This window comes from Pelophylax lessonae (genome assembly GCF_965119305.1).
Source record: "Pelophylax lessonae genome assembly, chromosome: 10".
NCBI classification, from domain to species: Eukaryota; Metazoa; Chordata; class Amphibia; order Anura; family Ranidae; genus Pelophylax; species Pelophylax lessonae.
Genome location: NC_138777.1, coordinates 90,906,269 through 90,922,816, shown reverse-complemented (window position 1 = coordinate 90,922,816; position 16,548 = coordinate 90,906,269). Strand labels below are relative to the sequence as shown.

Genomic DNA, 16,548 nt, shown 5'->3' with positions numbered 1-16,548 from the left:
TTGCAAGGATTTCCTCTCACTTCCTGTTTGACTATGGGACAGAAAGTGAATGGAAATCTCTGCATTTCTCTATCCAAAATGAATAAAAAATGTTGCCTATAGTTCTACTTTAACCCTGTCTTCACATTCCTAAAGGAGACCGTAATATTAATATGAAGGCTACCATTGCTGAGTTCGTTTTTAAAGGTGTGAGCTCTCGTCTCATTGTTCTTATCCTCACTAAACTACTTAGTTAACTTGCACCCAGAAATAGTGTGCAACCAGTGAAATCAGAACTTCCAGCATGCGCACATTTCTAAGTCTGTGGCTCACTATGTATTGAAGCAAGAATGAGTGCAGCAGTCCTGGAACTTTATTGTAAAATGCATTTGCACTTCCCATGTTTGTGTTCTGACAGGTTTCCATGCCATGCAAGAAAATGTGTGCCAGAAATGATATAGCCATTTTTTTTTTTTTTTAAATCAAATTGCAGTCCACGGATTTTATCCATGCAGAAATTGAGACCAAGCCCAAAAAAACCCCCCCTTCAAACCTAGTCCCCAAGCAGGTAACCAGTATTTATGTAATACTGACAGAACTGTTCAAGCCACATGCATAGGCAAAACTTAAAGAGGAGCTCCTTCCAAAAAAGTTAAGTCAGCAGCTACGACTTTTAATATTAGGACAGATTACAAATAGGATTACCTGTCCTGGTATCCAGAAGTGTCTTTACCCCAACCGATTTTTCAACCGGCTCTCAGGTGCTTCTGCCACCATTTTTTGTAAGGGAATCTGGCAGTGAAACCTTGCAGCTTTACAGTCAGCTCCCCAGCCGGCTCACTTGGAAGTGGGAGCGGATAGCTGTCAAAACCATGTCCCCCCACCCCCTAAAAGGTGGCACATGTGGCGGGGGGGGGGGGGAGGTAGCAAACAAGCAGAGCTTACCTTTTTGGGTGGAACTCCGCTTTAAATGAATGTTATGAACAATACATTCTACAGGTAGTGTTTGGCAGCAAGATCTCTGTACAGAAGATGTAGCGTTTGATGCTCATAGTTTAAAGCATTTAATTAGGTAACCCCAGGCTTGTTGGGGTTAGTTGGTGTTAAAGATTAGATCAGGATTAATAGTTTAGAATCTTAGTGGTTGTAAACCCTTACATATACCCAGTGAAATGACTGCCTTTAGGAGATGCACTGAAATGAAACAAATCCTCCTACATAAGTTTTACCTACTTATCTGCAGCCCTCTCTTCTCTACATTTCTTCAAAGTCTTGAATTATAAAGCTTGTCTGAGAATAAAAAAAAAAAAACTTTATTTACACTCTGCCGAACTCAGTGAGGAGAATACTGAGAGCTGATTGGAGAGAATGGACACACCCCCCTCAACACAGGGATGGAGTTGAGGGTGTCAATCAGGTAGAGGGTGCTCTGTCACCTATTTTATCTTGGTGTCATTGAATTGAGTACACACTATAGAGCAGGGATCTTCAAACTACGGCCCTGCAGCTGTTGTGGAACTACACATCCAATGAGGCATTGTAAAACTCTGACATTCACAGACATGACTAGGCGTGATGGGAATTGTAGTTCCTGAACACCTGGAGGGGCATCATTTGGAGACTCCTGCTATAGCGGTATATGCTTTGTTCATATTTCATGTAAAGTAAGGGTTTAGGGGGTTATGCGAAAATTAAGTTTTGGAACTTGGATTAGTTCTGAAGGGTTAATTTCAGTATTCTGCTCAGACAACTCAATACACAGCTGAAATGGCTATATGGGTAAAGCTTACCTGGCAAATGATTTGTAATTCTCTGTAGCCACTTTCGTGATTCAATCGCCATTGCCCAAAAGCATAAGGTCTGCAACTACAGCAGGACATGGACATATTCCCATCTTGCGTTTTGGCTACTGAAAAGTAGTATAATGAGGTTATCCCTCTGCACACTGTGCCCTTTCCATCAGTCAGGATATTCTCTGCCAGCCAATGGGCACTGCTACATAACCTGATTAGCTTCTAGTGCTGGTCCGTCCTGTGCTGCTATTCAAGGTATTGCAGGAGGCTTATTCTACTAAAGTTTCAGGCCCTTATACTAGTTACATACATTTAAATCTGCTTGGAGTTTAGCCTTTATGGGTAGGTTTGGTGTGAGGGTCAATTATTAAGGAGCAAGGTAAAGTGGTATTAAGCCCCAAATCAAAAGTTGAATATATTGCATCTTACCAATTCTTAGATGTAGTGGCTACTTTAATTTTCTTTTTTCTTTTCTTTTTACCTGTTGGTCCAGCCAGTGTGAATATTATTTTTCAACTCCCTTTAGGAGACCGAGCTGTCCAGCAGAAGTGGCAGTTTGAGAAAAAGCATTTTGACACAGACAGGGGTGCTTACAATGGTCAGCATTTATTAATTTATGCAAGACATTGATCCTAAAAGGGAAAAAAAAAAGATCTGTTGATCTGCAATCTAGCCTGTTGATCTGTATCACTAGATATTACCTGGACTAATACTTCTAGTATTGTTCCCCTTTTTTTTTTTTTTTTGCTCCTTTTTTTCCCTTTATTTGATATATGTGTGTTTCCCCTATTATATCATTGTCTTGTACAAATTTTCAATAAATAAAGATTATATAAAAAATAAAGTAGAACTAAAGGCAAAGCTTTTTTTTATTTTTTTTTTTTAGTTTTGGGTAGAGTGGCGATTGGATTATAACGTTCAGTTTTTATTGAGGAGATTCACCCTCTATATTTGTCCTGTTTACCATTATAGTTGAAAGTAAAAGTAAAAGAAAATCGCAAATTTTGAATTGTCCGTGGAAAATTATAAATGGAAAATCTTCCAATGGGGACACTAGTTCTGGTGATTTGGGGGTCTTTAAGGAATTCCCTTAACTTGCAGAGATTTCCTCTCACTTCCTTTTTGGCTATGGGACAGGAAGTAAAGGGAAATCTCCACTATAGGACACAGATGTTGAAAAAAAAAATCTGACTGGTTAAAACCCTCCCGTACTCTATCCAAAATGAAAAAAAAAGACGTTTTGCCCATAGTTCTACTTTAGAGTAAAAAATGTCTAGCCTTTAGAATCACTTTAATGGTTAGCAGTAAATGACATCCACCTCATTGGCGACGTGGCTTTCTAAGGTAATTGCCAAGATTATCCACAGGGATCAGTCTGGCTTTATACCTAATCGCTCCACCGCCATTAATCTCTGCAGACTTTATTTAAACTTGCAAATACCTTCTGAGAACTGTGTGCACCGAGCTATCTTATCACTTGATGCCGCTAAATCGTTTGATAGCGTTGAATGGCAATATCTCTGGGTGGTACTTGAGAGGTTTGGCCTGGGTGCTTCCCTCATCTCCTGGATCAAGCTGCTGTATGGGGCTCCGACTGCCAGTATTCGCATTAATAACGCGCTCTCCTCCCCTTTCAATCTGTACAGAGGCACGAGACAGGGGTGTCCGCTGTCTCCCCTCTTGCTTGCCCTGGCGGTGGAGCCCCTTGCAGCAGCCATTAGAATGGATCCTGGGATCAAGGGTTTTCGGAGGGGTTTGGAGGAGGATAAAATTGCCTTATATGTGGATGACGTCCTGTTATTCCTGGGTGACACAGCTGACTCCCTGACTGGTTTGATGGCATTGATTCGTAGGTTCGGATCATTCTCGGGCTTCCAGATAAACTGGGATAAATCGGTGCTGCTGCCATTAGACCCCCCTGGTGACTCCGTTGCCCCAGGAGGCTTCGCAGATTAGGATAGTGGAGCAGTTAGGATATCTTGGCATAATTATACATCCTGATTTGACTAAATACGTTAAGCTCAATGTATCGCCGTTATTGTATAAATTTGAAGAGAAGATGGCTAGCTGGGTTAAATTGCCCCTATATGTGGTGGGTATATGTAATTTAATCAAAATGATATGGTGCGCTCAGTTGTTGTATGCGCTACATAATGCCCCCATCTGGATTCCTGTGCATGTTTTCAAACAATTTAGTACTGTATTTCCAAACATTGCAGGAGGCTAAGGACTCTGGGGGGTTGGCGGTCCCTAATCCATATTATTATTTTCTGGCAGCTCAGTTGCAACATCTTACGGGTTGGCTGACCAGGGATGACTCGGACCCCATTAGATCCACTATTATCACTGTTCCCACCACTAGTGACTACCTGGGGTCGTTGGAGGCAGGTGAAATATGAAATCTTAGACAGTACCCCCACACTGGTTTTGCTGGATAAGATCTGGTGCAAATCCAAACAACATTTTCACTATGAGGGGTATTGTAAATACTCCCGCATTGTGAATAATTATAACTTTTCTGAACTAGCTAAACTAACGGGCTTTGTAGCATGGGACAATTATGGGGTTCGCTTTATATTTCAGTTGTATCAGGGCTGTGTCCTTAAAGATTTCCCAACGCTCAGGGCGGAGTTTGGACTCCCTAACACCCTTTTCTTTCAGTACTTGCAGCTGCGGCATGCTCTCGCGGCTCAAGCACAGGAAGCCACCTGGAGATTGCATAATCCGGATCCTCTCTGTACACTTCTTTTATGGACCAGATTTCTAAAGCGATGGCCTTTTCGTATAGGGAGCGATGGTTCGTGGATTTGGGCCATATCTCTGCAGAGGAATGGATGGATATCCTTGAAAATGTCCCTAAACTCACGCAACTGTTTATTTTGCACCGCACATACCGAACCCCTCAGTAGTTATTTGACTGGCACAGGAGGGACTCCCCTCTATGTCCTCGCTGTAAAACACACACGGGCACTCTTATACACATGTTGTGGGTCTGTCCGAAATTGGTCCGTTACTGGAAGGACGTTATGTGTTCCATTAATAGTATTTGGAATGTTGCTCTACCTATGGACCCTAAGCTCTGTCTTCTGGGATGGCTGGGTGAAGAGCTATATACCCCTGGGGTTCATACTGCTATCCTTGGGGTACTCTTCCTGGCTAGGAAACTGGTGGCAAGGAGATGGATTTCTTCTGTGGCCCCTACTCATGCAGAATGGGTAAAGGAAGTTAATGCGGTATTGTTGAGAGAAGACCTCACTTATAAACATAGGGGTAGTGTGCTTAAATTGGAGCGCTTATGGGCACCATGGCTTGATGTTCCGGGTTTTGCGCCAGTTCAATTGGTTACAAACAGGATCCTGGGCGGGTTGAACACGTCCGTCTGATCCCACTTTGTGGGCTTGTGAGAATATTACACCATACATAGGGGTAGGTATACGAGAGGAACCATTGGATCAATTTTGTTTATCTTATAGATGATCTTAGCGGTGTGGGGGAGGTCACTGGGCAGCCAACTTTTTTCCCCTTTCCCTTTCTTTGTCTTTTTGTTTTGTTTTTCTTTACCGCTCACAGTTTTGTACCAACATGGGAGATCCTGCCAGCTTATCTGTGCTCTGGCCTCATGGTACTGTTGGGGTGCCCCCATGTTGCCTGTGCTTTGCTTATTCTCTGATGTAGGTTGATAATATCCCACTGTGGGGCACTCCAGATGGGCCTAAGTTTTTCTTTACACAATTACTCAGTGCTATTATCGATGTAGGTTGGCACAGTACAAGTGATGATCACATGCAATATATTGTAGTAGCTGGATCTCTATGCTTTTTGACAATTTTGTGGGTTTTATTATTATTATACAGGATTTATATAGCGCCAACAGTTTGCGCAGCGCTTTACAATGTGGGGGAAGACAATACAGTTACAGTACAAATCAATACAGGAGGAATCAGAGGGCCCTGCTCGTTAGAGCTTACAATCTAGAAGGGAGGGTCAAGTGAAACAAAAGGCAGTGGGTTTCTTTTTATCTTTGTTTTTTATTATTGTTCTATTCTCTGTATGCTTTTAATATGGAAAAAGTCGTTTGTTTCTCTGTTCTTGTTTGTTCAATAAAAATTATCTGATTTAAAAAAAAAAGACATCCACCTCATTTTGGGGGCCAGGAAACACTCCCCTTTCATCAAGGCTTCAGTTGAAAGAAGAAACTTGAATGGACTGAAAAAAAAACTTTCCTTAGTGAACCTATTTAGTGAAACGAATTGCTGGAATAAGAGAGTTACTACCCAGCAGCAGCTTTGTGAGAAATCAAGATAAGCAGAGATGTTTTCTTCCTTGGATTTTTCGTGGATCAAAGTGTTTGATGCAGGTGTTTAAAAATACTTTAAAATACATGTCTTAATTATAACTTTAATTGGAGTGGGCTTTGCATGCAGTTGTGCTTTCTTTTATTGAAAGCAGTGTTCTATTGCACAGTTCCCTTCTGCCAGATTTGTTGGAGATTTTCCTGAAATGACCAGATGTCTATAAGATTCTGTGTATGATTCTGTGTGGCCTGATTATGTGCATTTATCTTATTATTGGAAAGGAATTATGATTGCACAACTTTAACAAGTACCTCCTTGCGGTTGTCGTTTTAGTAAATGTTATTTTTGGAGAGTATCGGGCTCTATATTGCATTAGAACTTGTATATCTCTTCATTGTGAACTCTAGTTTATTAAAGTTCTGTAATATACTTTTCTCTTTCGTTCATTGATGGACACAGCTCCTGATTCTTCATAACCATTGGGTTATAATGCCCCCTACAGGAGTAGGACACTAGGCAGGAAAAAGTTTGACTACGCCTATGGGAAGTCCCAGGTGGTATACACCCACACTCAGCTATAGGCATTCAGTTTTTTTCTGCCTAGTCAGGAGTAAGGACCTAGTTCTTTGCTGGGATCTCTGGTCCTTACATTTTTTTCTTTTTAAATGAATTTTCCTATCTTTGTTATTTTGTTCCTGAGAGAATCTACTATCAACTGCCGGACTGGATAATCTAGATCCAGAGGGTCCCCCCAGTCTGGCCAGCGAGTGTGGGCGGGCCTCAGCTCCACACTAGGTCAGCTTTGACATAGCCCCACTGGACTGGGGCTGGCCTGCGAGTTAAACGTCTCACGAAGGCGCATTCGACCTGGCCTCGGCCTGAGTCACAGCATTCCTTCTAGCACCCCCCCCCCTCTAAAAGTTTGGTGGTCACTGTGGGTCTTCAGGTTCCCCCCCACTCCCCCCCTCCCTGGTCTCTGGGTGAGGTTATGAGCTGGCTGTTGCAACATGCTATTAAGGGGGGCTTGTTGGAGTTGCTGCTAACTGGGTTTTTCCTGGTGCACAACGGTGGGTTGAGCAGGGTTCCCCTGCTACCCTGGGGGGTTGGTGACTAGGGCAGGGAAGTCCTCTAGGCTTCCTGCTGCAGTTGTTGAGCTGGGGGGAGCGGATGGTCAGGAGCTATGTGAGGCAGCCCCAGTGAGGGTGGCTGAAGCCACTACACGTTCGGACATCCGCCCTCCCATCCACAGCCCCTGGGTCCCTTTTGGCACCACAGGTCCTCCACTGTGGCAGGGGTGTTCCCTTTTCCTGCTTACTGTGACAACATTGTCACATAACGGTGGGGTTGTCCAAAACGCACTCTTGTGGTCCCTAAGAGTTTTGCTATGCGTCCAAGGATTCCCTGCTTAAAAAGTGGACGGTCCCACCTGGTAGTGGAATCGCCGGTTTCCAGGTTAAATAAAGCTACCTTGATTCTGGTTACGGAGTCCTTGGCCTCTAAGGATCCGGTTAATAGGACAGCGGAGGCTCTGGCCCACTATATGTTTCACTATGGCTGGTTCAGCTTAGGCCGGTATTTACTATTGCCCTGGTGTCGCAAACTCTGATTAGTGGGCTAAACTTTTACATCGGGACCTGGAGGGGAAACGGCTTTCCCCTGTGTTTTGCGGAGCTGTCAGATCAGTTGTTCCAGGGGCTACAGTTTATCTGTGATGCCTCTTTGGATGCGACTCCTTTGATTTTCGGCTGTCTGTCAGCAGTGGTCCTTCAGCCTCTTATCTGGCTGAATCTGATCTCCCCTTTGTAGGAGATCATCTGTTTGGAGCTTCCTTGGATGACATCATTAATGGTCTCACAGGGGGGGAAGAGTACTCTTCTTCTGCAGGCAAAAAGCCCCGTCGTAGACGTGGGCCATTCTGCTCGGCTCCTAAGAAGCCTTTTTTAGTCCCTCAGGGATAAAAGCCCTTCAGGGTGTCCCCCAGAGGTTCCAGGAGGACCTGGTCTGGCAGGCCATAAGGGGCTCTTCTAGGCCTGCAGACAAGGCTTCCTCTGCGTGAAGGGGTGCCCTCACCCGCATCTGAGGTTGGGGGAAATTTTTGCGTATTTCTGGATCCGAAGACTTCTCTGGTACAGGTCAAGTGGGTCCAGTTAGTCATTCAGTCCAGCTACAAGATCGAGTTTCGGTCTTTTCCTCTGGAAAGGTACTTCCCTTCCAACCTGCACTTGCCCCCATATCACTTACGGGGTCACTTTGGGGCAGTGCAAGATTTGTCACTTCATGAGGTGATGGTTCCGGTTCGTAATGTTTTCAGGGGTTTTACTCAAACCTGTTTACAGTTCCATGGAAGGAAGGCAAGGTATGTCCATGCTCACCAAACTAATGTCCTAAAAGAAGGCACCCTAACATCTAGCCCTAAATATTCGTCTTTACACTTAAAGCAGTATTTATCCAGAAGCAGAAAAATCATAAACTGTACCTTACAATCCTGAAATGTGGCTGCTACATTCTTTTCTTTTTTAGGCCCTTTTCTTTATTTTCACCTGTCCTAGGGTGTCTCCACTGTGGATTTATAAGCAATATAGACACTTTTGTTGGATGCACTAGCAAAATTAGATTGGGCCTGACTAACTTTTTGAGATCAAGGTTTTACAAAAATGAATAAAAGCTAACCATTGTAAGCTCCACTATCAGTGTTAAATACAGGTAATTTGTCTTTACCTTCTAACTGCCATTTTTTCTGGACAGCTTGGTATGTTAAAGTAAGTTGAAAAATAACAGACTTAGTGGCTGGATTAACATGCAAAAATAAATGGAAAAAAAATGACTGAAAGAAAAAAAAAACAAATACAGCTATCAACACCTAAAAATCAGTAAGCTGCAGTGTATACAACTCATTTTTCCTTTTCGGTTTAATGCCCCTTAATCCTTTGTTCCTCATAGCAACATTGTTGTGAAATGGCATAAGAAATGTACCTGCAAAAGGAGAGAGTAAACATCTTACTTTTCTTTTCTGATTCTTTTACAGGTACATCTTTTTGCACTTTTGCACACAGGGTCACTTCTTCAACCATGAACCTGAGCCTAAAACCTAACCTAATATTACCCCTTGATAAACCACTGAAACCTAATTGTTACCTGTTCCTTAATCTTTAACACTTAAAGTGGTTGTAAAGGCAGAGGTTTTTTTTTTTTTTTTTTAAATCTTATTGCATTCTGTGCATTGAGATAAAAAAACCTTCTGTGTGCATCAGCCCCCCCCCCCCCAATACTTACCTGAGCCCCATTTCGATCCAGCGATGTGCACGAGTGCCTCGGCCGTCCAGGACTCTCCCTCCTGAAGCTGCAATATTGGCTCCCGTTGCTGTCAAAGTCAGTTAGCCAATGAGGGAAAAAAGGGGGTGGGGCCCAACCACGGCTCTGTGTCTGAATGGACACACACCGCTACGGCTTGGCTTTGGTTCCCCCATAGCAAGCTGCTTGCTGTAAGGAGAGAGGGGCCAGAAGCACCGGCGAGGGACCCGAGAAGAGGAGGATCGGGGCTGCTTTGTGCAAAACCAACTGCACAGAGCAGGTAAGTATAACATGTTTGTAATTTTTAAAGGAAAACAAGACTTTAGTATCACTTTAACCCACACTTTTACTCATTAAACCCCCACAGTGAGCTCCTAACACTTACCCCCCCCCCCCCAAAATAAAAGGAAATTAACCTTCCCTATAACGTAAGAGTTTAAAAGAAGTCCTTATTCTTTGACCCTCTAACACTAAAAAAAATTGGGAACCAGCATTAAAATAACAGTTAATTCTGTATACTATAACAAGACACAAAAAGATTCCAAGCTCTACTCACCAGTCTGTGACCAACCAAATTGACCTGTCCAACAGTATGCATTTAAAAATAGGGGTTTAGTTGCACACATTTGCAAATACATGCGTAAGCCACAGAGCCCCGAGAAGGCACCCCGTTATCTGTGGTCCTAACTGTGAGTCTCCAACAATGGAATCGCATGCATTTATATGGACAGGTGTAGGGCAGATGTACCTGAAGGGAGCCCACCCCTTCTTAAAGGCACCGGGCACACCCAGCCTATAGCACCATGGCGGCAAAGGTGTCAGTGCGTTGCCTGGCCAATGTAATCCATAGCACAAACAAATGGTTACTGCCCACACCTGTAACTGGTCTCTGCAGCAAGGAGCATTGGAAGGGCAATACATATAACAAGATACAAAAAGATTCCAAGCTCTCCTTACCGACCAGTCTGCGACCAACCAAATTTACCTGCCCAACAGTATGGGTTATTTTAAAGGAAAACAAGACTTTAGTATCCATTTAACCCACACTCTTGGTGTCCATTCACATTGACCTGACTTGTCAGGCGACTTGTCAGCCTGTCAAGTCGTGGTCCTCACGCTCCCACTGTGTAGTACAGGAGCCGTTCTAATAGGAGCGACACAAGTCACTCCGACTTGGAAAAAGGGTCCTGTACTACTTCGGGGCGACCTGGAGGCGACTTGCATAGACATTCATGTTATGAAGTCCGTGCAAGTCATGCCGAAGTTGCGCTGCACGCGACCACAGGTCGCCCCCCTAAATCAGAGCGACCTAATGTGAACGGAGGCCTACTCCAACCATTAAACCCCCCCCCCAGTAATCTCCTAACACTTACCCCCCCCCCCCCAAAAAAAAAGTAAGTCAACACTACCTTTAATGTAAAAATTTAAACTAAGTTCTTATTCTGCGATCCTCTAACACTAAAATAAGTTGGGAACCAGCATTAAACTAACAGTTAATTCTGTATACTAAACTTGTCCCAGTGGCAACTGCACCATATTTTTCAGCTCTGTGCCAATAACTTTACTACATTCCTAATGTAATGTTTCCTGGCAAGAGAGACCTAGGCTGTTTAGTACCTTCCACAGTTTAATCTCAGCCTTTATCCTGTTTTGTGTTCTGATGCAGTACCAAAACCTCATGTAACCTTAGATAATAACAAGCTCTGTGATAGGTGTCCAGATCAAAAGTACGCTAACTCCCAAATTCCATACTATGATGTTTTGCGGCCTCAACCTCCTGTGTTTTGGCACTGATCATCCAAACACTTCCTTTCAAGCAGTATAATTTAAGTGTTATAAACACTCTGACATGTAAGGCTCCCTGTGCATGAGAAACTACTTTCTATCATCGGTGGACTGCTGCAGCTCTGGCACAATTAGATCATTATTATTATATCATTTGAAGTTCAAGCTGGGCTTCACAAGGTATAAAAAGATACAGATTTATGTAACTCTGTACATCAGCTTTGTGTAGCCCCTGTACAGCAGTGCTGAGGGGAAGAGGTAGAAGCAGCACAAGGGACCAATCAGTTTATGTCAACTATTCATAGCTGACATGCTATAGTAGGCGAAATAATGGAAGGATGAACTCATCACTGTGTTGCTTCTCCTTAACTGTCTCGTCTTGGGCTGGGGGCAAGCCTATGACAGCTTGGGCTTAGAGGAAGCATGTTGAATGCTGCTGATCATCATTCAGCCTGCAAGGCGCCGTTCACATCTGATCGCAGGCAGAATCACTGCGATTCTTCCAGCGATTTCAAATCGCTACAAAACGCAGGATGCGTTTGCGATGCCATTACCTTTTTAATGGCACCCCAATCACACCGCAATTTTGCCATGATTGTCACATGGTAAATTGTGCTGCATTCGCGGCAAGTCGCAACATGTGACGCTGTCGCCCAGCAGTAGCTAATTTTCCTTTTTGAGCAACAAGCATTGCACGTTGTGATATCAGTGCGATTTGCCATGTGACAATCACATCAAAATCGATTGGGGTGCCATTATGAAGTAATGGCATCGCAAACGCTTCCCACGTTTTGCAGCGATTTGAAATCGCGGTGATTCCGCCCGGTCTGAATGGAGCCTAAAGCCCCGTACACACGTAGTGATTGTTGGCCGAACGATCGGCCGTCTTTTGTCCGGTGCTGTCCTGTCGGTTGAAAAGTGCTAAAGACTGCACACGAATTTTGTCGGCCAACAACAGCCGACTGCAGAAGTGATGTCATGTGATGGTTAACTTTCTGTGTGTTTTTTCTTCTCTGAGCATGCCCAGTCTTGCTCATCTGCTGTTTGTCGGCTGAATTCTGTACTGACTGAGGAACAATCAGCCGTTCTGGTGTTGGCCAACAAAAATTTTAAAGCCTGCACACCAGATTCTGTTCGGCCGAAAAAGTCGCAGTCGGCTGTCGGAAGCATCATACTAACAAGCCGACAATCGGCTGATCGGACGTTGACCGAATATTTACGGCCGACAATCGCTACGTGTGTACGGGCCTTAAGACAGAACACAGTTCATGGCAGAAATTAAGTACTCTGGGGGCGTTCCTCTTTAAGCATATAAGTACTGGACCTCTAATATTCTTTGCGCGTTATGCCAGTGCCTTCTTATATGGCATCATGGGAAATAAAAATGTATAGTGGTAATCATTAATCTATAAAATTGTATATAAACTCCTAAAGGGAATCAAACTTCTAAATAATTGGGACAGGATAGTCTCTCTTTAAGCTGGATACACACTATCCAACTTTTGTGGTTAGATTTTCTTCAGATTTACCTTTTCTATGTAGTGCAAGGGCCTGCCAGATTGCATACAAATTGAAAGTGTTTAGGTTTGACCTCATATTATATGGTTTTGGTAAGTCTAAAGGAAAAAGTCTTCAGAAAATCTTATAGTGTGTATGGCCCATAAGTATCAGAGGCAGTAGAAAATGACAGAAGTTGTAACATTTTTCCATTTTACAAAAGAAGAGTTTTTAATGCTGTCTTTGTTAATTTTCCGTCATTTATAAGTGACACCAAAACAGGAGACAAGGGTAAATCTCAATGTGGACTCAGCAAAAAGTCCAATCCTTTTACCACTCTATAAAAAAAAACAATTGAAAATCTAAAAAGACATGCGAATGCCCATTTATTATCACTTCCCTTGAGACCCAGCTGGTTCAGTTTTGTAACATTACTTGATCTCCTCAATCATGGCACGAGATATCCCAAATCACACCCCTCCGTCAAATTACTGGTCTGGGAGACATCAAACTGTAATAAAAATATATTTTTGTGCGAAGCTGTTTAGGCTCCCAGGATACAAGGAGGGGCAGGTCAGTGAACAGCCAAGATGCATGGTGTTCTGCCTAGACTACTGGCCTAACACCAAATTACAAACACCCGCATTTGGGAAGGTAAATGTGGGCAGGCTCAAGATTCATGAGAATTTAAACCCTATAAGAATTGGCACCATTTTCCTATAACGATCGGATTCAAAGTTGGTTTAAATATGTTTGGATGTGGCGTCAAATGGCACTTTTCCACTGCAAGTACCGGCTCGGCTCTACTCGGCCCTGCTTGGCCCGGTTTGCTTTTCCACTGCTGGTACCGCATGGTACGGTGTTGGAACGGTTCGGTACAGTACGGTATAGGTTTACTTTTCCACTAAAATAGTACTAAAGTTAAGTGGGTGGGATAACAACGGGGTGGGTGGGATTCTCTGACCCATCAGTGGCTAGTAGTGACTGCATGCAAAGGATTGTGGGATATGGTACCGGTATGGTACCTCTTGGAACCACAATCGAGGTGGTACTGTTTTTGAGAGCCATACCGTTCGGTTCCATGCAGTGGAAAAGCGCCCCTGTACCATACCGTACCAAACCGTTCCTACACCATACCATGCGGTACCAGCAGTGGAAAAGCACAAAAGCGAGCCGAACCGTTCGGTTCCATGCAGTGGAAAAGCGCCAAAAGTAGTATATCTTGTTGGGAAGATTTATTTGTAAAATCTGCAAAAAAAGCTATTTCTGCAGGAACAATCAAAAATTCTACCTGTGTTTCTTCTGTCACAATTTTTGTAGATAATTGCCAGTGAGTGATAATTGGTGGTATTATAAATGAGACTTGAAAGGTTTGACTTACTAAAGGCAAATACGCTGTTTACTCTACAAGGCAAGTTACACCTTGCAGAAGGAATTTGCAAGGAATTATTATTCAGGGTTTATATAGCCAACAGTTTGCAAAGCACTTTACAATAAAAAGTGAGACAGTACAGTTACAATACAATAAAATACAAGAGGGTTAAGAGGGCACTGCTCATAAGAGCTTACAATCTAATAGTGTGAAGCAAGTGGTACAAAAGGTAACTACTGTGAGGGATACGCTGATGGAAGAGTTAAAAGTTCAGTTGTTAGGTGGAGGTGGGATAAACTTCCTTGAAGAGATGAGTTTTTAGGGATTGCCTAAGGGTGGCCACGTTAGGAGAGACAGTAGGCAGACAGATAGAGGTAGAAAGTTCCAGAGAATGGGAGAGAATACTGGAGACAAGCATGGGAGACCAGAGCTAGAGAGCAGGAAGTCTTGGATGGTATTTTGAGATAAGATTGGTGATGTAGCTCAGGGCTGTGTTGTGATTGGCTTTGTATGTGGTTAGTATTCTGAATTTAAAGCAGTATTAAACCCTTAAGCAAAAAAATATTTTATAGCCGCTTACGGTACTAATTCTTAGATGTGATGGCTGCATTCATTTTCTTTTTTTGGCTTTCTTTCTTCTATTTTAAGCTGGCAATCCAGACAGTAAGTCTGTTGTTTTTCAAAAGAATAGGCTCTCCAGCAGAATGTATCAGTTACAAAGATGAGACAAATCATGACAGGGTGCTTACAATGATCAGCTTGTATTTATGTAAAACCTTTATCCCAAAAGGAAAAAACAATTTGCTGTAACGGCCTATAAAGTATTAGCTAAAGTTTGGCTTGGATTTGTTAGTGTATCTAAATCTGCTAGTACATCTAATACTTCCCTCCCCCCAGACTGACATTGCTGCAGTCCAAAGGTGCTATCTGTGCTCCTTCATCCAGAGTAGGGGCACTCTAATACAGATAGTGTGTTAGTGGCTAGTGCCTAGTCAAAACAGAGGGGGAAAAAAGCCTGGAAAAAAAAACAAATGCAGCCACCACATCTGCTGATTGGTAAGCTGCAATATATTAAATTTTTAGTTTTGGGTTTAATATTGCTTTAGTACAATGTTCAATCGGAAGCCAGTGGAGGGATTGGCAGAGAGGGAGGGCAGACAGTGTGTGGTTGATAAGAGAGATGAATCTGGCTGCAACATTTATAGACTGAAGGGGGGGATAGCCTACATAGTATTAGGCCCAAACAGCAGATACGAGACTCGAAGCACATTAACAGCACCCGTCCAGAATGTTAGCATAAAAGAGATGAAGCTGGCTCCATAGTGTAGTATATTATAAATCCACTTTAATAAATGTAGAAAATAACTCTCATTCAGTAGAAATTAAACCACTAAAATCACAACATAGCCGGCCGGCTTCCGTGTCGCCCGTCCTTCTGGGTTGCGTGGTGACGTCACAGGCGGCACGGAAGCTGGCCGGCTGTGTTGTGATTTTAGCAGTTTAATTTCTACTAAATGTGAGTTATTTTCTACATTTAATAAAGTGGTTTTATAATATACTACACTATGGAGCCATCTTCATCTTTTATGCTAACATTCTGGATGGGTGCTGTTAATGGGCTTTGAGTCCGATTTCTGCTGTTTGGTGCGGTATCTGCCACATTGACGTCTCCCAGCAGCTTGCATCTCCTGTGGGCACCATCATCTGGACCCATTTAGTGTTGCTTGATTGGCATATCACTTACCAGCATCTGGTAAGCTCATAGGCATGCTTTGGTGATAGACGCACCGTGGAGGAGAACATACAATTGCACTGTGGTGGAGGACTACACATCCTTATTACACACTTGTTACTGATAATTTTTTGTCACTTATACTCTGGACTTTTATTAGTCACACGCTGACTTTCATCTCCACATTGTGGGACTCTATTTCAATATTTATTTCCTTTTGTCACTATTAGTCATATATCGATTTTCATCACCACTGTGGACACTGTTTATTAAGTTTGAATTATTTATTAATTTATGTAATTATTTATATTTATTTATTGATACATTTATTTGTATTTGGTCACGTTTAGACCGCATTCACACTGAAGCGGCACGACTTTGGGGGCGACTTCACAAGTCGCGTGCACCGCGACTTCGATGCGACTTGCACGGACTTCATATAATGAATGTCTATGCAAGTCGCTCCGAGGTCGCCCCGAAGTAGTACAGGACCCTTTTTCTAAGTCGGAGCGACTTGTGTCGCTCCTATTAGAACGGGTCCTGTAGCACTGTATGGACCGGGACGGTCAAGTCACCTGACAAGTCGCGGTAGTGTGAATGGAGCCTTAGCGCAGCTTTTTTTATTTACTTGTTTTAGGTGTAATCCCACTATAAGCTGCAGTTTTATTTTGTTACTTTTAGTAGCGCGGTTATATTTTTGACACTGCATATAGCATCCTCGCTCCGCCCAGCGTGATGTCACCGCCCGTCTGACACGTTGCGCCCGGATTGACTATCTCAAAGGCACTAGTATATATTATTTGC

The 16,548-nt window shown here is 43.1% G+C and overlaps 1 protein-coding gene across 1 annotated transcript in view; it reads left to right on the top strand.

The window, feature by feature from the left end:
* Positions 1-16,548, top strand: part of ATG2A (autophagy related 2A) — a 207,421-nt gene that overhangs the window by 116,077 nt on the left and 74,796 nt on the right. The gene's annotated exons all lie outside the window — the stretch shown is intronic.